The following is a 27061-nucleotide window of genomic DNA, read 5'->3' on the forward strand; positions in this document are numbered from 1 at the left end:
TTAAACTACCATGGGCTGGGTATGCTGGTACATACTGTAATCTTAGCTACTTGAAAGCTGATGCAGGTAATCACTCTAGTCCAGGGATATAGGCTGGCCATGGCAACATAATCTCTAACACCAAAAACCAAACAAAGCAAGATAAACACAAATAAATCAACTTTAAAAAACCACCAAAACAATGGCAATATTGTATATGTAAAAGGACAATAGGCTATTAAAAATTCAATGTTAGAGGAGCAGAGCCACACTGAGGTGATCTGAAAATCACAGCCTTCTACAACTTTCCAAAGATACTAACCAATCTTGAATGAGAGCAGATATTGGTATTTTATACATGAAAGGAACTGAAATTGCAATCAATGAAATCAAATTAGGAGAAACCAGTACTTAAAACATAACAATCTGGGCTGGGAAGGTGGCTCAGTGGTAGAGTGCTTGTCTCACCTGCGTTCAATTCCTCAGCACCACATAAGCAGAAAAAGCTGGAAGTGGCGCTGTGGCTCAAGTTGGTAGAGCACTAACCTTGAGATGAAGAGCTGAGGGACAGCGCCCAAGCTCAGAGTGCAGGCCCCGCGACCAACAAATAAACAAACAAAAATTGACCATGTCCACTAAATAAGCTAATTAGACAAAATCATGGTCATCTATTTTACTTTTATCAGGAAATAGGCCACTTTTGAAAACTGATCTCATGTTATATATATATATATATTTTATTGTGAAAATACTGTACAGAGTGGTTATAATTACATGAGCAAGATTATGAGTACATTTCCTATCAAGCATTGTAGCCTCCTCCTTTGTTTCCCATTCCCATCCCTTTCCATTCTCCCCCTCCCAATCCTTCTCCCCCCCCACCACCAAAGTTGTAAAGTTCGTTTTCCACATAACAACTTGTACATCTCATTGTTGCAATAGGTCCATCTGTATCCCTAGTTAAACGATTTGTTTTTTTCTCTTCCCCTCCACAAATTATACCCACATCAAATACAGTGAAAGCAGGGGTTATACCATGGGGGAGGGACATACAAAGCAACAAAGAAATAATCTTATAAATGTGTTAGAAACAATCGCATGAAAGAAAAAAACATTTGAATACATATCTTAAGGTTCATTTTCCTAACATCAACTTATCTGACCTTTTCTGCTTGTCTCAGACATATACTAGATATTGCAAATAAGGGAAACCATGGGATCATGTTATATTTTTTAATCCTTTAGCTTAAATTTATTGGGTTTTCTGTATCATTTTTATTTATATATTCCAATTTCCAAAGCTTTTCTAATGGTTATCTGCTTTAAATTTGGTTTAATACCCCTAGAAAACATTCTTCTCCCACAACAAATTTTGCTTTAGAAACAAAAAAATGTTATTTCAGAAGACATGAGAAGTAGCTGTGGGGATTTTATCCTGAACAACCCCTTTGTGTCATTTTTTTTTTTCAATTTCAAACTAATTTCAAGGCACTCATAGCCTGAATGCCATTAGCTGTTGGCAAAACTGTGTTTCTTGACAGTTAAAGCCTTTAACACCACTATGAACAGGAATAGGACCTAGACTGACTCTTTTAACTTACCAGGTGGCCCCATGATCCATCCTTTTTACCCTTTGCATGTGTTAGAGAGACAAAATTCCTGCACCCATTAAAGGTTACTTCCAATCCTTGCTATTAGAAAGAGAGCCTGACAGAGCCAGCACTGATGGCTCATGCCTGTAATCCTAGCTACTCAGAAGGTTGAGATCTAAGGATCGTGGTTCAAAGCCAGCCCAGGCAGGAAAGTCCATGAGACTCTTATCTCCAATAAACCACCAGAAAACTGGAAGTGGCACTGTGGATCAAGTGGTAGCTGAAGAGATGAAGGGACAGTGCCCAGGCCCAGAGTTCAAGCCCCACGACAGACAGAAAAAAAAGAAAGAAAGGAAGGAAGGAAGGAAGGAAAGAAGGAAAGAAAGAAAGAAAGAAAGAAAGAAAGAAAGAAAGAAAGAAAGAAAGAAAGAAAAGAAAGAAAGAAAGAAAGAAAGAAAGAAGGAAAGAGAAGCTGACAGACCCATGCTCACCTACTTATGCTTTCAAGTTAAGGAAGAGAGGACATAAGCAAATACTTTATAGGCTTTGCTGAAACCAAAGCATTTGGAGAACAGTTTAAGGCATTTGCCAAATCCTAAAAGTACAGCTGGGTTCTCCCACAGTTTCTTTAATTGGAAACAGATTTCTGTGCTAATTCTGTAATGTGAAGAGAGCTGTAATAATTTTTTGTTACTAAAAGCAGGGCAATGTACTTGCAATGGCCACTTCTAGTATCAACAATGCCTGAGCGCATCTTCTTTCATAACTCAAACAATATCTGACTTCAAAATATCCAATATTAGCCGGGCGCTGGTGGCTCACGCCTGTAATCCTAGCTACTCAGGAGGCTGAGATCTGAGGATCGCGGTTCAAAGCCAGCCTGGGCAGGAAAGTCCGTGAGACTCCTATCTCCAATAAACCACCAGAAAACCGGAAGTGGCGCTGTAGCTCAAGTGGTAGAGTGCTCGCCTTGAGCTGAAGAGCTGAGGGACAGCGCCCAGGCCCAGAGTTCAAGCCCCACGACTGTCAAAAAAAAAAATAAAAACAAAAAACAAAATATCCAATATTGTGTCTAATTGTGACCTGAATTGAATAATTTAATTCATATATGTAATGAACAGTGGCAAGTAATGAAAATTAGTGAGTAACTTGTAAACAAGTTTATTGAGTATTTTAAGGAATTAATGATACAGAAACTGCTCATATTTTAAAGTAAAAGTTTACATTGTTTGAAGGCAAGAGAAGAAAAAAATCTTGCTGCTTTCTTGAGTTTACCAACCTTTTGACATTATGATATAATAAGTAAGAAAAAAGACTAAAGAAAAAATAGTCATTATATATATCTTTATCATATATTTTATATATGTTATATATTCCTTAGTCACTAAATATGAGAAAATAATACTTCAACATTTATGTGTTCTTAACATCTACATATTCAATGTAATGCTCAATATTATCATTAAGAAGAAATTATATCATAATAATTCAAAAGAACTTTATTGCAAACTTTTATACACAGGTATTTAAGTGGGTCTTTTGAAGAATTCCTTTAAGGCACTATTTTGTTGTTATTATATACTTGAAAGAGGAAAGTAAACCTAAGCTATAGGTAAGGATAATATTATTTTGGTTTTTTTCATTTATTAATCATTATTTAGACTGCATATATAAAATACCTTTTGTCATACATACTTCATAGTATAATTTGATTTTTCTACATTTCTATCTCTTTTCTTATACTTCCTTTGTCCTTGCCTCTCTCCTTGTTAATTGTTTTTTATTATCTTTAAGTAGTTGTGGAAAGGAGTTGGTGAATGCAATGCATCTTGGCCAGTGAGACCCCTTTCAACATTCTCACCCCCTTCTGCCCAAGCCTTCCCCTACTTTTCTTAATTTTATGTTATCCACAATGAATTCTGGACTGCATCCTTCTACCCTTCTCTCCACCCCCTTCTCCCTCTCCCCTTGGTCTCACTCCTCACTTGGATGTCTGTTCTTGCCACTCTGAGCTTGCCCTTGGGATCTGAGATTGTTTTCCTTTTGCCTGAAGGACTCATTGTTCAGATTTTACTATACTGTAGGCCTACTGGCGGTAACATTTCTTAGTGTTTGTTTGAAAATTTCTTTCTTTCATTTTTATTTTCAAACAACCTTTTTTTTTCATCATATCTTTAGTTGGAATTTTATTTTAGTAAAATGAAGAACTCCTTCTGACTTTCAGTTGAAAAGTCAGTCGTTCATCTTTGTGAAGAAATTTATCTTCTCTCCTTTCTACTTGTGTTCATTTTAATCTGCCTTTACATATGTATGTAGGTATTTCTATTTTCATATAAAATGTTTTCCTCTTTACCTATATATATTTCCTTAGTTTTCCTCTTGACGTCTGCTTTTATTTTGCTTAGATTTCATTAGGTTTTTAAATTTTTAGGTTGATATCTTTTCCGTTTTTTGGAAAATTCTACTGAACCTTCAGAAATGCTGGCTCCATGCTTTTTTGCTTATCTTTCTGAGACTTCAGTCAAATACATGTTTATTTTCTTATTGTTGTTTAATATGTCATGTACTTTCCCCAAAAGTTTCATCGGTTTGTCTTTATCTACTTCATTCCTGATTCTTAACTACTTTCCAGTTCAGTTTTTTTTCTCTTCTTTCTCTTAAATTTCTTACATAACTTTAAACCTAAACATAAATCTTGAGTTTCTTATTTTTGCTATTATACATTTTGTTTCTACAGTCAATTGGTTCTTTAGCAAGAATATGTCATGTTAGTTGCACACAATCTGTTGGATATTTCCAGCCTACTTCTTTCCTTCTAAAAAGTCCAAGCTTGGCTTTTTTATATTTATTGTCAATATTTCTGTTACGCGATGTTTTAAGGGTCTTTTTTATTTCCGCTGGGCTTTGTAAATGGTGTATTTCTTTTGAGTTTCTGGTTATCTTTGACTGTGGGCTAAATATTGCACTTGAGAAAATACATTACATTAGTTGCAGAACCTAGTTTAATCTTATCTTTCAGTTTAGAAAACTTTCATTTGATTTTTTTTCCGAGTGTTGAGGTATGAGAAATCTGAAGTGTCTTTAATCCAGTTTCAAGTTTCAGCACTATCTGGTCCCTTATCATCCAAGCTGTGACTTAAGTACTGTGGTACATTCATTTCTGGTTCCAGAATGCTCTTAGGGAGCCATACTTTAGGGTAATAATTTGAATTTAAGTGGTTCTAGGCCTACGCCTATCTAGCCAGTCTCTTAGGATGTTGGATACTACATTTTCTGCTTGGATTTCTGAAAAACTAGCAAGACACAGCTTAGTTTCTCAGGTACTTCTTTACATTCAGGAACTGGCCCTGGTGTACTGTGTGTGGTTATTGGGTTCTCATGTTCTCAAGGATTTCATCCCAGTAATTATTCATATATTAATCAACTTGATACATTAATTAAAGAATGCAAAATCATTTTTAATATTTCACTAATTAGTTTTGATTTTTGTCATCAAGAAAAGTAGCCTTAATTGCCTAGTTCACAAGCAGATTCCTGGAATTCTCTAGATTTAGTATGATTTCACATCAAAAGGAATAGTCATGGTAGTAAGGACAATACAGTGCGCTACCGTCTTCCTTAGTCTCCATGCCATTAGGAGATGGACCTAGTCCTAGTATAATAATGAATGCAGAAAAATTCATTTATGGTAAATAGTTATTCATAGTCAGATGAAACTGTTGAATAAGTCAGTGATATGCATAGACACAAGTGTACTTATGAATCATATATGTCTTGTTTCCAGTAAAATATTTAGTAGTTTTACCTTTTCCTTTCTTCTTTTTAATATTTTTCTTTGTCCTTTTCTTTAATGCTTACCAGAAAGTCAGAGAACTCTAAACAAATGCAATTGAGTTTGAGTGACAGCTTAGAATTTTAAGGTATTAGATATCAAAAAAGAAAATAGAGAAATATGGGTTTACATAGGTGTATGTAATTGTAATTTGCTAAAGATACTATTCTAACTTGTTGGACATTAAATAATTACTGATTTGCAAACAAAAAAGTAATCAGATGTGTCATTAAATGATGCAGCACAACTGTTTAAAATTAAAAATAACAATTGTATATCATATCGTTACTTAACTAGAAGGATGAATTAAGCACACCAAAGTATTGGTAATAAAATTTACTATCTGTTAGAAACACATTTCTTTGTTCCTTCTTTGCCAAAAATGTTGGTTATCTAACTATTTGAAAGGAAATATTTCTTTTGATTTTTCCCCTAGGACAGTGCTCTTGTATTTTATGTCTATTTGTTTTTTTAACACTCCATAATTTTTTTAAAGTGGCCTGGCAGGAGCCCAATGCATGGAATGAAAAATGGTCCTAAGTCTGTTCAGTATTGCAACACCAAATCTTTTAAATCACTTTTATATCTGACATTTTTGTTCTATTCAGAAAATGGTCATATTACTTTCTCTTCTGACTGCTGAAGCATCGACTAGGAACATACTTCAGATATGAATTCCTTAAAGTAATAACTAAGTTCATATTATTGACTATGAAATTAGGCACATAAAAATGCAAATCTTAGGTATCAGAGGTGAACTCATTTTTTCTCTATCAGTTCTTTGTATTCCTGTAAATTCAAATAATATTCCTACCAATGAACCTGCAATTTGGAAGTGATTATATTTTCTCTTGTTCATCACTCCAACATTTGCTGGTATGTATGTCATTGCTTTCTTTCACAATAAACTTGCCTTTGCTTCAATCTGTACATGCATACACCAGAAAGAAAGGCATTATTAAAATTCTAAGAGTTTGATTGATTGTCTTAAGAAAATCAGGTACAGGGCTGGGAAGGTGGCTCAGTGGTAGAGCACTTGCCTTGCATGCATGAGGCCCTGGGTTCGATTCCTCAGCAGCACATAAGCAGAAATAAATATGCAGAAATGGCGCTGTGGCTCAAGTGGTAGAGTGCTAGCCTTGAGCTGAAGAGTTGAGGGACAGCGCCCAGGCCCAGAGTTCAGGCCCACAACCAGATCCCCCCCCCCAAAAAAAAAAGAAAGAAAGAAAAATATCAGGTGCAAAAACGTGAGGGTTACCTGACTACTCAGAATCACTTTTCCCCATTATCTCCAGAGATTTTTTTTCCCTTCTTATTTTTTATGTCTTTCCAACCCTCTCATGAGTTGCTTTTGAAATGCTAGAGCTGGTGGAATGGTATGTTTAAGATGTCTTCTAACATGTTTGTTTAATGAGCAATGTTGAGATAGCATGTAAACTTTAATATTAGAAAGCTTAATATTTTACTAATTCCTATTAATTGACTCTAGATCATATGTTCTTAATAATCATAGTATAAAAGGGTATATAAGTATATAGGCAATAGGGTGCATTTGTAATTTAACTATTCATGAAACTCCTGGGAGAATATAGTGTGTCTAGTTTACAAAACATGGCAACATTTTAAGTTTTATTTTGGAGTGCTCTAACTGAATCCTTGAGAACTGTGTATAACTCAAAGTTAAACCTGCTAGCTGTAAGTCCTTCATGTAGCCCAAGGGCTTGTTTGGTTTTGATTAGTTTTACTAGACTTCATTTGGTTTCAATTAAACCTTGAGACAGGCCAGTGACTTTTATGAAAAATATGAGTTTCTCAAGTTAGAAAATAATCCTTTTGTGTGGAAGAGTATAATATTCTCTTCACTGGAACAAGTATCTAGTCAAAGGCAACTTCAGCAAATTTTCCAATCAATAAATGAAGTGTAAGATTTTTGTATCTTAAACTTGTTTAAACTTGTTTTTGTTTTTGGATATTCTTATAAAGTGAAAATTAATCTCTACACTCCCAAAGATATAGCTAGATGTCTATAAGTATATAAATCTAAGAACTTTTTATATTTAACTATATTTAATAGAGAACAATTTAATTTTAAAGTGCAGTTATTTAGGTAATAGTTTAATTCATTTGCTTTCATAAGACTTTTTGCTAAATATTATAAAATCATAGATTGCATAGACAGTCCCCTTAAATTGCAAGTGTTTTCTTAGAAAAAAATCTGTCAGGCAGATTAATACTGCTGTGCGCTAGTTTAAAATGCATATTATTTATTTATGAAAGGAACATAAAATTATAACTATTATGTTTTTTTAAATTAAACTATTATTCCATTAAAAATAAAAATCTGGCCAGTACTCCATATAGAAAGATATGCCAGATATAAGTTCTTATTTACCAAGTGATTATTTTATCCTAAACAAAATTGTTGTCCTCTTAACAATCTTACTGCTAAAATATTCCATGTTGTAATATAAAGTTAAGTATGAAACAAATCCAAAATTGTGCTATTATTAATAGGAGAGAGAAATTTCTCTTTCTTTACAATTAGGAAACCTCAGCTTTTGACTTTTACCCAGAGTCACCAACAAAGACCCAACATCTGTTTAAGATTAGACCAAAATATTGAAATGTAAAAACATATGCATAAAAATTCAACATAGGAAATTAAGAACATTTTACAATATTAATCATCTTAGTATGAAATGAAGATAATAATGAATATGAGATTATTATTCTCAGAAATATGTGCAGAATTTAGAATTGACAAACTTGTTAAAAATATTAGAGAATATTCTATTTGCCAGTTTGAAGCTAAAAGTAGATTACCTCTTGAATAAATGACTTCCAATTTTGATTCTAATTTGACTGAAGCAAAATTAGTTATGTTGGTAAATGCTTATTTAATATTATACTACTGGCTTCTGATGAATAGATTTTATTTTCTCTCTAGACTGCAAAAGTGCCTATTAAAGAGGTAGCTTTTGAAACTGATAAATATCCCACAGATCTAGGAATCAGAAATAAAATGACAAATAAGAAACAATTTGACCTAAAATTCCCATATGAAAAGTCAAGTAAATAGAATTCAATGTGGTTGAAAGTTTATCAATCAAGCTTTTACTATTAGCACATCCCAAATTTGTTGATACAGAACTATCTTAGATTATCAAAAAAATAAGTGATGAACCTTCTCTCATCCCATGAAAACATAAGATTATTTTATTAAGAAAATACCTTTATGGATTCTTAGCTGGTTCGCCAGGAGATAAATTGGTAAAACTACTGCTTTTCACACTAGAGAATAACAATTGAACAGGAAAAGCTCACTCCCTTTGTTTCGAATGTCCTGGTTTTGTAAGAAAAGGAACATTTTTATGGTGATGACAAAGGACATCTCATAAGCTAGCTGCCTGCTATCTCCAAGAGCTGCAATGATCAGCAAGATGAAGAAAAAACGCACATGTGAATAACTGGAAAAAGGAAGGTTCTAATGATAGTCACCGCCGGCAAGCACTTGGCAGGAATAATGAGAAGATAAGGAATCTGGGGTTCTAACTGCAAAGGGGTCAGTCCTCAGAACATTCAACAGTAAAATGAAAGCAATGCCACTTCATCTTCTTGTCTTAGTCTTTTAAAAACATTTTAATTCTCTTAAGTAATTGTACCACGGAGTTGCCATTCAATAAAGTAATTTTTGAATCCAGTGCATGTTGCTCAATGTCATCCCTCCAACATTCTCACCCAATGCACCCCTTCCCTCTCGTTTCTCAATTTGTAGGTTATGTGGTGAATTTTTAACATTTCACAAATCAGTTTATGAATGCCATGCGTCTCGATCTGTGTCATCCTTTCAGCGTCCACACAACCCTTTCCTTTGTATTTCTCAAGTCTGTGGTGTAGGCAATAAACGATTGCCTGCATTCTCCCTGCTCTTTCCTCCTTCATTCTTTTACCCCTCCTACTGTGCCACTCCCTCCCCTCCGAATAGTTATGTAAAATGTTTTTAAAATGTTTGAAAGTTTGGCCAAGTCACGGGATCAACAGAATTTCCCTGTGACCCAGATTTTGGATAACCACATTTTCTTAATGTGTCCAGTAGACTGAATTGCTTCTCTGGCTCCTAACCTGAATCACTGGAGCCAAGAACGCTTGAGTGGAAACAGGCAGCCACCAAAACACAATGGGACTGATTCCTTCGTCATAGTTTTAAAGAAAGGCTGTTAAAAATCAAACATTTCAACCTCAAAAACTGTCAAACCCTTTGCAAATACCTCTGGGAAATTTGTATGTCTTGTCAACCTTTTGGTCCAGCTTATCCACATAGGATAGTATTAATCTAAACATTCTACTTGAATGTGCTAAACTATCATGTGATAAACGATGTCTGTATTTTTTTAAATAAATAAGAACCATAGTATAATTTCTGGGGTAGAATGTAAGGAAGTACTTGAAATAGGGAAAAACAGGCTGGTTTTTGTAACCCTTCTAGAAAGAAAGTTAAGCATGTATATTGCGTGTTGATATGTTCTGGAGAGAGCAGTATAATTCCTCAGTTCTGGTCTTGATTTTGCCATGTGCTATATGTGTATATATGTGTGTCTATGTATCACATATATATATGTATATATCTGATATATCTGATATGTATATGTATCATATAATACATGTGTAACATGTCCCACATATGTGTTATAATACATATAAAATAATTCTTCAAATACATAATAATGTATTCTAGAATTTCATCATGGAGGTCAAATATGCCTGTTATCTGACCATTTTGAATCTTTTATTTTAGTGGGTAAAATGTGTGTTTTACTAAGCATCTTAAAGACTACTCATGTTATATACAAAGTGCTTTTGACTGTACGTGCTCAAAAACGGCAAATGAAGCTGCATCTGTTTTAGCAGACTTTGAACTTCAAAAGATTGTCAAATGTTTGAAAGCATCTGTTCTTACTATGTCTTCCCTTTGGGATAGTTTTGTTTTTCTGTATTAGGACCACATTTTTTAATCTTAATTCTTTCACTATGTACACTGTAATTTGTTCATATAGTCATATCACTTTTGTTCATATTACCTCAATGACATGAATTCCTTGCTACCTAATTCTTTTAAGTAAATGTAGACCATATTTTCTAAGTACCTATCTCAAGCCATCCTCAGTTTTTAATGTGTGATGTTTTTGGTTTGTTTGTTTGAGGTAATGTCTCCTGATGTAGGCGACCGGTCTAAAACTCACTGTCTAATTCCTGGCTGGCCTTAAATGTGTAACCATTCTGCTTCAGCCTGCTAAGTGGCGGGATTATAAGTGTGTACCACTATGCCTGGTAGTATGTGAAAATTTGAATGGTAAACTTTTCACTGTTGAAATAAAGGTATGTAAAGAGGGACAGACATTGATGTGATGAGCATGTAAGTGTTCCTTAACCTGTTGGGAGCACAAATGATAGTTTCAGTGACCTCCTAAATGCCATCAGTGTCTTTGCACAAGCTTTCCACAGGCTGCTTATAGCCAATGCCTAGCAAGAATGCTAGTTTCTTGGGAGAATTGAAATTCATCTAATCTACAGCTGTGGTCAAGAGCTCCCCAACAAATTTTGCTAAGTTCTTAAAAATGTACTGCTAAGATGCTTCCCAAACTTCTTGGCCTTATCAGGATCAGAAATAGATTGTATCGGATGGCTGTTTTACCATCTTCTCACTTCCTCTCCATTTCCCTCAAAAGTCATTGCTACTAAAATATCACTTGACCAGCTAGTGTGTACTGACTGCTTCTAGGTAATCTACCAAATGGCACACTTAAATAGAGATGTCGTTTTGCTCTCCTCTTTCTGAATTAGGCATATACTTGGGACTTGAACTCAGGATCTCTGGCTTGTTTGCTCAGCTGGCACTCTTACATTTCAGCTATACCTCTGGCCCTATCTTTTTGCTGACTACTTTGGAGATAAAGTCCCCCAGACTTTTCTGCTGGGGCTGCACTCAAGCATTATTCTCCAAATCGTAGCCTCCTCAGTAGCTAGAACTGCAGTCCCAAGTGGCAAAGAAACACCCTAGCAAGCTCAAAGCCCTGAGTTCAAATTCCATACTACTGAAACAGAAAGCCACTATTTAACAATATAGAAAATAGACAGGGTTTGGTAAGATTCCCTTTGTTTGGGTAGAATAATACACGTGTATTATTCAAGGAAAAGTGATTTCAATGAAATTTTGGCTTGAGGAAATGGATACAAGAAAATGGAGAGCCGGCTCCCGATGAACACTTTAAAAATTGAACTGGATCCTCCAGCTCTCCACCAGGGAAGTGACTGAAGCCCAAATGTCTCAAAGCATTAAGTAACATTGTTGGAAATTATACTTTTCACAGGCACTTGGGGACACTGTGGAATTTAATGAAAATATCCTGCTCTCATCATTTTCCAGTCCTGAATCATGTGTGCTGAAGAACAGCAGACTTGGGTTGTATCCCTCCAAATCACTCTGTCACGTTTCCTTAGGAAATTTATTTGACAGGTCTTCTAGATAAGAAAAGTGTATGTGTTATTTAATAGATGTCCACTTGGGAGATGAAAAGTCATTTACATTTTGCCTAAAGTAAAAAAAACAGGAGGCAAAGAAACATAAGGAAGAGTTTATGATTTAAATAAGTGAAATTATAACCTACTACACCATGTGTTTCTTATGAATGGGGGGGAAGGCCAGAGTGGAAGTTAAGGCTTAGTGATGTGTTTATTGTACTCAAGGAAATGAAAGTGATTCTCTTATTCCTCAACTTCTTAAAATTTTCTTGATCTATAATTTAAAAGCTAAACTGAGTACATTCTGAACTTAATAGAAATCTATACCTTAAAATTATTCATAGAGATATTATTTTTAAAACCAATCAATGGAGAGAATTTATATATTTTACTTAAATATCCTGTGTGTGTGTGTGTGTGTATGTGTATGTGTGTGTGTGTGTCTGTGTCTGTATCTGTGTCTGTGTGTCTGTGTCTGTGTATCTGTACTTGTTCTAGGGCTTGAATGCAAGGCCTGGGTACTGTCCCTGAGATTTTGTGCTCAAGGTTAGTGTTGTACCACTTGAGCCACAGATCCAACTACAGCTACCCAAAGGTAGTTATTTGGAGATGAGAGTATCATAGACTTTCCTGCCCAGGACTGTCTTTGAACTCTGATTGATTCTCAGATCTTAGCCTCCTCAATAGTTAGGATTATAGGAGTGAATTACTGGGCCCAGCTCACTTTAATATTATTCTCATAGCAATATGATACTAATCTTCTTCTGGAAGACTATGGTTTCTCAGTAATTATAATTATCATATAATAACATTTCTTGAAAATTTAATATTGTGATATTCTCAACTCTGATTCTGTTTTTTATACTAGTCCTGTGGCTTGAACTCAGGGTGTGACATTGTCCCTGAGCTTTTTGTTCAAGGCTGGCATTTTACCGCTTGAGCCACAACTCTATTTCTGGCTTTCTTATCTTTTCTTTCCTCGTCCTCCTCCTCTTCCTCCTCATCATTCTCTTCCTCCTCATCCTCCTCTTTTTTCTCCTCCTCCTCCTTCTTCTTCCCTGCCATAGTTGGCTTCGAACTATGATCCTTAGATTTCAGCTTCCTGAGTAGGATTACAGGTGCAGGTGTGAGCCAATGATGCCTTATTCCTATATTTGCCTTTGGGACGAGATCCTCAAATTGAATCTTGATCTAAAAGAAAGCAAGTATACTTGCATTGTAAATGGAATACACAGTGGATCCAGGTTAATAGTCTCATGTAAACATAACCAAAAGACATATTTCATAATGTATCATACTTCATAAATGTTCTCATTAAATTACCTCATTTTATCCCCTCGCCTCAAGTTTGTTGGAATACAAGCTACAAGTATTTATATTTGATCAGATGAGTACACACATTGAAATGTAACAGATGGTGGATTTAATCTTAATTGACTCCAAGTCCATCAGAATCAATGGCAATCATAATGTAAATTAATATTAAAAACATGTAGGAGGAATAAATACACTGGTAAAGTAAAATTTAGAACAATATTTAGAACAAAATGCAGAACATTATTCATCAACTTGAATAATCTTGAGAGATCTATTGTAATTAAATGATTCTCAATTTTTATATAAAAGTATTTAAAGAATATTGTTACCTTAATGTATAAAAATAGAATCCTGAGCCATAATTTCAACACTCTTAAGCAAGTATGGGCTTTTTAATGTGCTTGCTTCCTGTCTTTTTCCTTTCTTCTAATGATAAACACTGTTAAGTGTAAGACCTCACTCATATAGGAGGTCTGGAGATATATAGAATCAAAGCCCAAATGGTCAGTGCATTTTATGTTGTAGTTCAGATATGTTCTCTCCTTTCTTCTATCCTTAACTTCCATCTAGACAATGGATAATATGGAGAGCAGAGAAAAGTCATCCCTTTCTGCGGAACAATAACTTTGAGAAGAAAAAAAATCTTTCTTGATCTGTTTTGGGTCCAGTCGTGGGGCCTGAACTCTGGGCCTGGGCACTGTCGGTCAGCTCTTCAGCCCGAGGCTAGTGCTCTACCACTTGAACCACAGCGCCACTTCTGGCTTTTTTTCTTTTTGCTTATGTGGTGCTGGGGAATTGAACCCAGGGCCTCAGGCATGCAAGGCAAGCGCTCTACCACTGAGCCACCTTTCCAGCCCCTTTTTGATCTGAAAGAGAGAGAAGAAGCAGAAAAATAAGCTGTAGAAATCCAAAAGTTCCAAGTTCTTTATTTGTGTCACTGCAGACCAAATAAGCAAATTTATAAGGAACATATTGTTTTCTGATATTTTTTGTACTGTATATAGTTTCTGAAAGTATTACCCATCAGAAGATCTCCTAAGATTCGATTCTCTATTGTTGTGATTTTTTTTAAATAGTTGGTGGTTTGCTTATAAGCTTTTAGTTTTTATACATACTTGCAGTTAATTGCTGTGAAGAGTATAAGTGATGGCACTCAGAATATTCATGTTGTGCTAATTAGTCTCATATTTTATTAAATGATCTTTACTTTCTATTTCTGTGTCATATTATTTTCATTAAATATTGCATTCCTGTCACTGTCTAGAGACAGATTACTTTATTTAAATGATCTATGGGTCTAGTCTTGTGTCAACACCACAATGAAAATTAATGCCATCTGGAGCCACCACTGACTGACTGAAATTCTCTACCTGAATTCTTGACCTTTGTATTTTCACCTACAGCCATCCTTATTTGTATACTGCATCCACTCAACAAGTGAATTAGCATTAGCGTTTTCCAAATTGTCCAGTCTCTCTGCTTCATCACTAATTTCCAAATACCTCTTGGCCCATTCCAAACAACACACAAATATTCTGTATTTACCTTTTCTCACACACATTAAAAAAAAATAAAACTCTCTTGACCACATATAGACTACCTGTCTGTCTACTGGTGTAGTGTTTTCCAAACTCTTGGTCACTAATCCCCTTCCTTACATACTACCTGTAATCCACTGTCAGCAAGATTCACAATCTTGTACAGAAATAACCTTGAACTATCTGAAATATCTGTGTTGCTCAACTTTCATGGGCAGTTCTCAGTTCTTATTCTAATCAAGCAGGAGTTCATACCACAGCCTACCTTCTCTTGCGTGAATCTTGACTTCACTTAGCTTCTGCAACTTAATTTTCTCTCTTTTCATGTGCCTTTCTTTTTCTATTCTTTGCTGGGTCCTTTGTACTTTTGCTTCCTAAGCTAATACTCCAAACAAATTCTTGTACTTTGGGTAGGGCATGACTGGGTCATTCTTACAGTCTGTATAGATGACTTGAGTCTCATGAGAGCAGGCAACTGGAGACTGGTTTGCTCTGAAGGTTTTTGAGACAACTTTAAAAACTGTCTTAGCAGTGTCCTTACTCAAATAAAATACCATGGGGCTTTGGCTACTGTCCCTTCCTCAAGATAACTGAGGTTTCAAATTTCAAGAGATCAAGGCAGAAACTGCCATCCCCTTGTTTTATTGTCAAGGTGATGTACAGAGGGGTTACAGTTACATAAGTAAGGTAGTGATTACATTTTTTTAATTGTGAAAATACTGTACAGAGGGGTTACAATTACATGAGCAAGGTAATGAGCACATTTCTTATCAAGCATTGTAGCCTCCTCCTTTGTTTCCTCTTCCCAACCCCTCCCATCCCCCCTCCCCATGCCGCCTGCAGCGCCGCCCCCTTCCTGTCCCCCTCCCACCCCCCACCCCCCCTCCCCACCCCCCACCCCCCCCACAACCCCCCCCCACCCAGCCAAAGTTGTAAAGTTCGTTTTCGACATAAGGTCTTGTACATCTCATTGTTGCAATGAGTCCACCTGTTTCCCTATTTAAACAATTTTTTCCCCTTCCCCTCCCCAAATTATACCAACATCCTTCCATTTCTTCAGATCAAGATCCTTGGGGGTTGTCTTTGATTTTCCTCCTGTCAAATTCTACATGGAATTCAACAGATGATTCTATTATTCTCATGGTACTTTTGTTCAACATGTTTTCATCAGATTTTGATTCCTTTCACAAACTTTATCACCAACATTGGTTTAAAAAGAAAGCTTGAACATTGTACCATTTTTGTATAGTAATTCAGCATCTTTCAATGTGAGATATGATAAAGAAAAAGTTAAAATTTAAAGCACAACAGGTCATTTATTATTACAATGATCAATTATCATTATAATCATCAATTCTGTTTATTGTTCTAACAAGTCATTTTGTTCTGTATGCATGTTTTCTAATTGTGCCTATTGTTTTAAAGAATGGCTATTCTTCTAAGTACAGGCTGAGATTTTAGGATCCCAGTTCAAAGCAAGCCTCATTCATACAGTCATTGAGATTCTCATCTCCATTTAACTACCAGAATGCCAAAAATGAAATTTTGGCTCAAGTGGTATAACACTAGCCTTGAATCCTTGGTATATTTTGCAATTTAGTCCATTTTATTCAACTTCGCAACTTTTGGAAATATACCTCTGCTATTAAGATATAGAATGTTATTTCCCCCTCTAATATTTAAATACTATCTTAGTGACATACATATCATATTAAAGAATGTTATCTGTATGGAAATATAGTTTATGTTATTTCTTACAAAGATGTTGGGTCCAGGTATGCGGGATCATGTCTGTAATATCAGTTCCTTGACAGGCAGAAATAAGACTCTGTAATTTAGGGGCAGGCCAAGCAAAAAATCAATACAACCTCTTCTTAACAAATACAATGAAAATGGTGGCACATGCATGACTTTGCAGATATGTGGAAGTTTAGTTAAGAGTATCATGATCCAAGACCAACTCTAGACAAAAATACAGGATGCTATCTACAAAATAGCTAAGACCAAAATGGCTGGAGACATGCCTTAAGGGGTAGAATGTCTGCTAAAAAGTGCAAGACAGTGAGTTTAAACCAAATATTTCCATAAAAATAAATCAATTGGAATAATCAAGTTAATCGATTTAAGTGATCTTTAGTATACTGAAAAAAACACCACTCTGAAATTAATACATATAGTAGGAATACTGGACAAGTTTTGGAATTTTTTACTGTTTATATAATTTAGAGAATTATTAGGTATGATTGTAGACTAAATCTCACTTTTGCATTGCAAATTATTTTAAAAGGCAAAGGTCTGTGCCCACTTGAGGATGCATTTTAAATTGTACTAACATGACAGAACCCCATGATAAATATGGAATTTAAATTCCATATTTAATAAGACAGAAACAATAGCTTTTATTGTTGTTAATAAAAGTGAAGCTAAGACACATTGTAGCCTAAAGAACAATAAGAGTATTTTATATCATAAAAATAAGTGAGAGCTTTAAGAAATATTTCCCGCTTGTTATTAGAATTATCTAGATTTCCTCATATATTGGTTATATTGATTTACATTTTGATGTTAAATTTCCTATTTACACTCATCATTTTAAAATAGACAGTTTCCTACATATAATACCCTTTACTCAGTGAAGTGTCTGTTGTGGGTGGAATCATTACATGTCACCATTTTTCTCCTTGAGAAACTAATTTGTTTGTATGGTCGCTATCTCAAAGTGCTCCTAGAAACTATGGTAAACTACTTGTTGGCCCAAGTGTTTTGTTATGATTTTGAGTTCTGAGTTTACTGTGAAATCTGATAAGTTGAATTTTGTTTTTATTATTCAGTAAAGAAGTCAGAACATGGTTATGGCTGGGTAACTATCTGGCACTAAGTCTGGAATTAATGAATTTGGATTTAAATCATGACCTCTTTGCAGCTAGCTGTGTGGTGGGGCAATTTTCTACGTATTTCATATTCTCAGTATTTTGGTTGTCCAATGGGGATAATCCTTGCTTCCTGAAGTCCTGGTGTGGGATGGAGGAGTTCATTGCTCTCTATCATTTAGCACAGGACTAGGACCCAATAAGTTCTCAATCACTGTTCATCAGCTATCCCGTTATATTTATTTCCTTTCTATTATTAAACTTGTCTTTCTCTTTTAAAATTTATTAACTGGTAAAAGTAACCAAAACATATTCTCACATAAATTGTATGGAAACTTCATTTTGAAATTCATATCCAACTATGTATAGCTGGTCTCTGAGTTAATAGTTGTTCAACAAGTGATCCTAGATTCTTCAGTGTTTGGTAAAAGCTTAATAATATTTTAATACTGATGAAAGAAAAAAATCCCACAGTTTGAAGGAAAACTTTTTAGGAAAAAGATACCATATTGTACTTTTAAGAAATCTATAATATTAGGTGGACCCATTGCAATGAGAAGTACAAGTCGTTATGTCGAAAACGAACTTTATAACTTTGGTGGGGGGGGGGGCGGGGAGGATTGGATGGGGTGTGTGGTGAGGATGGGAAGGGATGGGAAGGGGAAACAAAGGAGGAGGCTACAATGCTTGATAAGAAATGTACTTATTATCTTGCCCATGTAATTGTAACCCCTCTGTACAGTATTTTCACAATAAAAGAGTAAAAATAAAGAAATCTGTAATATTAAGATGAAATATTTTTAAGTAGCCAAAACTTGGAATTATTAGAGAAGAACTAAGGCAAAAGTGAAGAAAAAATCATAACACAATATATTGCAATATGTTAATTAATTTAATCACTATTTAAAAACTACATGGAACTGAATAAACTATATGAATATACAAGCTACCTAGGTAAGAAAAAATACTTTCCATTTCAGAGAATATGAAGACTGAATCCATTAATTTAGAATGTGAGACAAGAAAGATGCCCTAATCATATTTTGTAGTCATTAGAGTAAGCAATAACATAATTGGTTTCCTCCCGGTCCTAACTGGAAAATGTCTGGAAATTTGTTTTTCTGAATTTATTTCTATCTGTGAGCAAATATATGAAAACAAGATTCCCTTTTAGCACCTCACAATTTCAACATGGCACTGTGAGTTCTATTCTTTTTCTGCTTTGAGCTTTCTTTTTGTTTTTCTGCGCTTTGAGGTAATTTCTGTTTTATTTTTCTATAATTTCTTCCTAAGGACATGTTAGATATTGTTTGCCTAGAGAGATGTATATTACAATGAGAAAAGTCTGATGGAATAGATTTCACTGGATTTGAGCAAACCAAAAAACTAGAAAATATATACAAAAAAACAATCTAGCCTCAAAAACTTTTTCTTCATTTTTAAAAATCAGATAATTAGAAATACAGATGGTTATAGCCAGGCACCCATGGCTCATGCCTGTAATCCTAGCTACTCAGGAGGCTGAGATCTGAGGATCACGGTTCAAAGCCAGCCCAGGCAGGAAAGTCCGTGAGACTCTTGTCTCCAATAAACCACTAGAAAACCAGAAGTGGTGCTGTAGTTCAAGTGGTAAAGCACTCGCCTTGAGCTGAAGAGCACAGGGGTAGCACCCAAGCCCAGAGTTCAAGCCCCATGACCGACAAAAAAAAAAAAAAAAAAAAAAACAGATGGTTATGTACATGCAACCAACTCCAGATTAAAAAAAAATAGTAAGACAAAATGTACTTGCTTTGAACATTAGTTCCATGTCTATATTAACAGACACTTTTCTTGCCATTATTTTGCACCTAATGTGACATAACAATTATTTTTGCAACATTTATATTGTATAATATATAAATTATTAAATGATACAAGAGAATAAGTGTAGGTTAGATGCAAAGACTGTACCATTTTATGCCTATAGACTTTGGTATGCTAGATACTAGAACCAAGACCCAGTAGATACTGAGGGTTGACCATATTATCTAAACAACAGTGAATTTCAAATCATATCAGTTATAGATTAGTTTAATTCACACATTCTCAAACTCAACTTACCTCTGGTGTTGAATCTAGATCTCCATTGGCTGAAGAGATATTATAAATATCTCTTCACCATTTTTATATTACCACTTCAACAGAAGTAGTAACAGAAAATGTTTCCATGTATCTACAAGAATACAATACTCTTAATTAGATGTAATTGTGATATCAAAAATTTTAAATATATGCATATTTTGGGGAATAGAAACTCAATTAATTTTACTCATATTTTATAATCACACTCAAGTTTCAAAAGTAACTTTAAAAATTACTGTATGGCATAGCAAATACATAGTTATCATTGTCACCTGGAGAATTCATGAAGAGACTGAAGACTAGTCACTCTCATTTTAGGATACTTTAATAGAAAATGTTGCAGAAGAAATAACCATCATGTTTTTCTTTCTCTTATGAAGGCTTTTAAAATTAGTTAATGTGGAAGAAAGCCTAGTTTTAATTCATGGTATATTTTTATAATGTGCTATTAGCTTAAGCCTTCATTTTCTTGTTAATTAAAGACTTATCTTTATTCTATGATTCACTTATCAGTAATTCTCTGAGTATTTTAAAACTGGTTGTTTAAAAATCCCCCTTTTTATGGCAAAAAGGCACCATTCATTTTGTGAACTTTATAAAACCAACCTCTGCCAATTTTGCTCTTTGAGAATAGCTCTAAAGATGTGTTCCCACAGTAATTACTGATTCCAGAGATGTTCATTAAAGAGTGAAGTCAGAGGCAAGGGTTTGAAACAATTGTATCCCCCCAAAGCCAGCTTAAGGGCACCTAGTCCATTAAAAAAAATAAAATAGATGACTAGAAAATGTAATGTAACTCATATACTTTTGATGTTAAAGATAGAGAGTATTTATTTTTACTTATTTATATTTAAAGTAGAGATTCAGCAAAAGATGGAGGGGGGTGGAGAATTGGGGATCTTTTTGAATGTAACTGTCAGTAATATACCTGTTTTGAATGGTGTGGGTTAGGCTAATGTTAGGGCACTTGCTTTCCATTACTCATGAGCACAAGGATGAGAAAAGGAGAAACCCCAGAGAGACCATCCAGATTTTAACGGAGAAGAAAAGTGGCTTTAGATTTGTATATTCCTTGTAGAATAGAATAACTTAGATTATATATTCCTTGTAGAATAGATTTCTTAGTGTGGGAGAATAGAGGATGAGTCTTAATCTCTTAACAGTTTATTATAGAACCTAAGTTCTACAGTGTATTTAAATATGACATGGTTGTCCTGAAATTACAGTGCAGTTTCCCACTGAGTTTTAATGGACAACAGAGGAAAGAGAATTCAGTGTTAGGGAGTAAGGGAAAGGTTTTGTGCATCAGTCTGTCAGTGAGAAATCTGAACGATAAACCTTTACACAAATCAATGGTTCTCCCGCACCCCAGCATGCAATGAAAAAATTCAATGGATAAAGGAAGGAAATCAGAGTACGTGAGTGTGGGGGTATTTCCTAGATTTCTAGCTGCTAAAGAGTGATCATTACTTTTATGTAATGAGTACATTACTTGTCTGAATGCCATTAACTAGTGGAATTAATTTTCAAAATACATGGAACTAGTTTTCTCTTTTTGACCTCTAGACTTGAGTTTTCCATCCAGATTGTGTTTCCTCATTAATGATCATGGTCTCAATCACAAATATGACTTGGTTTAATCAGAATTAACATTTGGTATCTTTGAGTTTTGAATGAATGCTTTTATTCTAAAATTTATTCCCACTTGATATTTACAATATGGCACCCAGGGGGCCACAAGAAATGATTGAAGTGACCACAGCGCTTTAGTGGCCCCTATCCAAGGTGGTAGAAGACATGGCAGTGTGGTGCCTAAAAGCATTTATTGGAGATTCAAACTGCCAGCATTTAGACTCCACTGAAAGATTATGGAATATTTCTAAAACGAAGCTCCTTCATTTATGAAATGGAAACACTAACAAGAATTACCTCAACTTAAAAAAAAAAGGTAAATGCAACTTTAAAATTATTATTATTTTTTTTTTGTCAGTCATGGGACTTGAACTCTGGGTTTGGGTGTTATCCCTCAATTCTTGAGCTCAAAGCAAGTGCTCTACCTCTTGAGCCACTTCTGGTTTTCTAGTGGCTTATTGGAGATAAGAGTCTCATGGACTTTCCTGCCCAGGCTGGCTTAGAACAGTGATCCTCAGATCTCAGCCTCCTGAGTAGTTAGGATTACAGGCGTGAGCCACTGGCACCTGGCTTAAAGAAGATTCTTTGTGAACAATTGTGAGGTCACTGCTTAGCACAAATGAACTGGTTAATAAATGTTAGCCATTATTTTATATACCTATGTCTACAGCACTATCTCTTCTTTAAAAATTCATTTTCTCATTACCTAAACCAATAGCACAGAAAGTACGTGTATGATCCTAATGTGTGGTATATTAATATAGCTGTCATAGATCTTCACTGCAATATTCATACCCTTTTTTGCTAATTTTTAAATTTTTCTGCTAGTTTATGAGAATCTTTTCATCAATAAACACAGCTGTACCAACTAGTGGTTAGTGTCTGTAACACATTCCCTGGAGGCAATAATTTAAGCAACCATCCCTGGAATTTTAAATATTCTTTGCGGCTATAGATAAGAGATGTCTTTAATCAGCACTTTTATTGTTTACTAGCCCTGGAGTGTTTGGTTGGCCACTAAAATTGGCTGGAGTTTTACTTAATGTCTAGGTTAAGATCCCAGCTAAACCATCTACTATTATGTATTTTTAGGCCAGTTATATAACTCTGCCTCACAAGATTGTTTTTTTTCCATTCATATGTAAAATGTTGGTTGATAGGGGATCTAGGTGTTATGGTAGGTCAGTGGAATAAAATACAATATATAAAGCTTTGGAGCCTGATTCTAATATGTCGTTTGTATATATTAAGTAATAGTTGTAGGCTGTGTAAAATCCTTTAGTTCCTCCCAAATAATTAAAGAAGAAATACAATGTAACTTTTATAAACTGCAATTATTATTGTAACAAAATTACTGGTAAACTTCATAATATGTCACTTCAATATATATATGCATATATATAGACAGAGAGAGAGGGAGAGAGAGAGAGACTTTGGAGTTTTATAAAGTGTAAACATGTATTGTCTCAACCTGATTCCAAGCCATACTGAAGAAGAGAATATGATAAAGTCAGTTCTGCTCAATGCAACTGAGAATAGCCACATTGACAGTAGCAAGTAGGTAAGTATTTTGCAAACTTTTACCTTCTTTTTTTTTAAAGGATATTTGAGGATTAGGGAGCACTCATATCATAGAGCTAGCTTGTTGCTGTGTGTAGTGGTGTGTGTTTGGGGAAATGTACAGGGTGACCCTCATTTTACAGAGGAAGACAATGAGAGGTCATAACCTAGGTTTTCCTCTGAATCTTAAGTGGACCTCACCTCTGTGTTTCCTGAATTCTCCAGTCTAGTCTTCATTCAGGGCTCTCTCCTAAATCCAACAGAAAGAAGGGAAATGATATGGACTGTAATCACTAGAGAAAGACTGCTCAGTGTCTTTGTCTAGCAGAGCACCAGCCGGGTTTGTGGTAGGTACCAGGTATTCAGCAGCAAGAATATAAAATTTGTCTTGATTTCCACATTCCAGGGAAGATTGCTGATGAGATTGTAGTGACTCTATCTTATATTTTTTCTCTCTCTCTGGTTTTGTTTTTAAGGACAGAGTCTTGATATATAAACTTATAATCCTCCTACCTCAGCCTCCTGAGTACCAGGATTATAGGTGTGTACCACCAAGCCAGGCCTTGCCTTGTATTTCCCTTTAACCTCTTGGTATGCTTAAAAATGTATAATAATTTTTATCTATTATAGTTTGGATAAATGTCTGCCCCACCCTCCAAGATCCCATTGGGTTAAATATTAAATACTTGCTTGTCTGACTCTTGACATTAGAGTAGAACATCTGGTAGAAACTTAGAGGTCAGGCCTGGTGGAAGAAGGCTTTGTAGTGTGTCCTAAGAGATACTGGAACCTCAGGCAACATCTTCAAGCTCTTTACTTCCTGGCCATCCTTAGGTTGCACAACCTTCTCTGATACAGGGCCCTTTCATGATGTACTGTGTTGGCACAAACTCAAAATATCAGGACCAAGAGATCACAGACTGAAACCTCTGACGCTAGGTGCCAAAATAAACCATTGTGCTTTATTGATTGTCTCTCTCTTGAGAAATTTGTCACGATCATGGACAATTTACTAATGCAACAATATTTACTAACAGTAATACCAAATCTGTGTGTGTGTGTGTGTGTGTGTGTGTGTGTGTGTGTGTGTGTGTGTGTGTGTGTGTGTGAACTCAGGTCTTCACTCAGGGTATCTGAAAGAGTTCTATTACTGAACTATTCTCCAATTTCATAAACCTTCTATTTATAATACTTTTTAAAATAATTTGTTATACTATTATCTCAATATAAAAGATAATTTATCTAAATTTTCCTGACATATTTCTTGGAATATTTATTTATTGAAATATTCATTGCTTTCAAGGCTTTTGTTAGTAAAACTTTTTTATCACATAAGTAGTTAGAATAAATTTAAGTAGCAGGAGAATTCACAGTATTTGTTCATTTTAACCAATGCCTTTTAGCTATTCAAAGCAAATGCCATATAAAAGATATTCTGCTGCTGTCCCATTCTTGACATCTTCATTGGTTTACTGTTTCTCTGATTAATTTATATTAGTACAAGTAGATAGAGGATAATACATATTGCCCTATGATTTAAACAATATAGTATTTCCTAGAGCCTTTCCCATGTTGGTACATATATTCTGTATTATTGTGTGTATATAAAAATATTTTTTGTTGGGCTGGGAAGGTGGCTCAGTGGTAGAGTGCCTGCCTTGCATGCCTGAGGCCCTGGGTTCTATTCCTCAGCACCACATAAGCAAAAAGAAAAAAGCCGGAAGTGGCGTTGTGGCTCAAGTGGTAGAACACTAGCCTTGAGCTGAAGAGCTGAGGGACAGCGCCCAGGCCCAGAGTTCAGGCCCTACGACTAGACCCCCCAAAAAAAAAGTTTTTTGTGCTAGTGTGGGACTTGAATTCAGGAATTCATGCTCTTGTTTGGCTGGCTGGTGCTCTACCACTCCAGCTTTTCACTGATTCATTGTATATAAAAATCTCTCAAATTTATTTCCCTGGTCTGGCTTTAAACTGTGATTCACAGATCTCAGCACCCTCTAATAGGTTACAGGAGGATTACAGGAGGCTATAACTGCCTAGCATTTAAAATGTATATAAATTTTCCTGACATATAGTGTTCCTGACATATAGTGTTTAGCTTTGAATAGCTAAAAGGCATTGGTTAAAATGAACAAATACTGTGAATTCTCCTGCTACTTAAATTTATTCTAACTACTTATGTGTAAGAAGAAGTAGTGCTATTTAATTATGTCTACTAGTTAGATTGTATAAGATAAAATGTACTTTATTTTTCCTATTAAATCAATACAACTCTGGGAACTCCTAATTCCTGGAATATTGCTTGTTCTTTGATTTCCACACTACATTTTAGCCAAAAATCTAAGAAACTGCTTCTTCCATCTCTGAACTATAATAGTCTAGACATGAAGTAACATGTGCATTCTAGGCATCATCTTTCATTCTATAATTTCTAAAAGGTGTTTTTGTTAACTGTAGAAAATTCCAGTTGGAAAAGTTAATGAGTGGGACAATTTAATTGTCAAAAATAACCCTAAAGTTTTCTTCCATCATCTCCCACAGGAAGAAAAAGAAAATTAGTGTAATTTAAGTATAGACATGCTTCTGAAATTTAGGTTTGCTTACTCATGTACATGTGTTCTTATTTAAATATTTTATTCTATACGCTGACTTTAAAGGAATTCATAATGGATTGAGTATACTAATCTAATGTGACACAACATTTTAAATGATTATTCTTTTATTTATGACCCTGTTACTAAGTATATATGATATCAAATAACTGTTGCTCTAATTTGTTTTTAATAAAACTTTCCGAGTTTAAAGACTAACATAACCTAGCATTAATCTGCCTTTTAGGGTAGTGACCTTCATCTTTGGCCGAACACGAAAATTATTAAAATCTCTAATGCCAAAGTCACCATATATAAATTAAATATAAATATTACATTGGTAGAATGTAGTCTGCACTATTTTCAAAAGCTCTCCAGATAATTCCTTTGTGTAGCCAAGTTTGAGAACCACCACAACTGAAAAATAATTAATCCTCTTTGTCCACTTTTTAACTTAAAATATATTTCAGCATGCCTTCCAGGAACCATTCATTTTATCAAACTATACATTAAAGACTGAAGAAAAAAAACAAGATAACAATTTTTGGATTCTTTTTTGATAAGAAAACAATAAACTCCTAATGAAGTGATTATTTTGTATGATAAAGTTAGAGTTTGTGTCTTGATGTAAAGGGAGAAAAGTTCACAGCACTCTTCAGATTGTCAATGATGGAAAATGGCTGGGTAAGAAATGTGTTTGGTTACCAATGTGAATTTGACCTTGATCCCTGTAAACACAAAGTCTCTCTCTGTTAAGTATTTATAATATAAAGCCAAATTGTACATTATATATTCACTATACCAAAGTACCCAAATTCTTCTTTGCAAAATTCTCTTTGTAACACTAGAGATAAATCCCAGACTTTTTGATCTCTAGACAAACACTTTACATTGGATCTATACCATCAATTTGTTTATGTTTGTTTGATTGGTTTCTTTTTTGAGATGAGATCTTATTAACTATGTCTGGGCTGGGCTCTAACTTATGACCTTCCGACATCTGCCTCTCATGTAGCTAGAATTACAGTTATACACAAGCATGTCTGGCTTCTACATATATTTTAAAAATCAAATAAGCTATTTGTATAAGTGGACTTGTTAGCTGCAATTAAAACACAATCTTAGAATATGAGTAAAATAAATGAGTTTTCTACTTTCTGATTCATTGGCTCCTTATTATTCAAAGATGAAATGAAACAAGCAAATGATGGTTTCCTGGACCTTTATCCATCTCTAAAAGATAGTTCAGTGAGGAAAAACTCTATTCATCCAACAAAAAGAGGAAGAAATAGGAATTTTGTAGCAAAGAGGAAAAAAATGGTTGTCTTGAGAATTTGAGGCTAATATTATTTTTATGAGTACTTCTAAAAAGTTATGCAATGGAAACTTAATAGTCTTTTATTTTTTGTCATTTGTGGAGCTTGAATACTCTTTAATTGAAAAAGACAAAATTATATAAGATTTTCTGGAAGAAATAAAGGCTAGTTGCTTGACTCTAGGTTTTATTTTTCCT

Source organism: Dipodomys merriami, unplaced genomic scaffold (assembly GCF_024711535.1).
Source record: "Dipodomys merriami isolate MVZ:Mamm:240054 unplaced genomic scaffold, mDipMer1.0.p SCAF_2, whole genome shotgun sequence".
NCBI lineage: Eukaryota > Metazoa > Chordata > Mammalia > Rodentia > Heteromyidae > Dipodomys > Dipodomys merriami.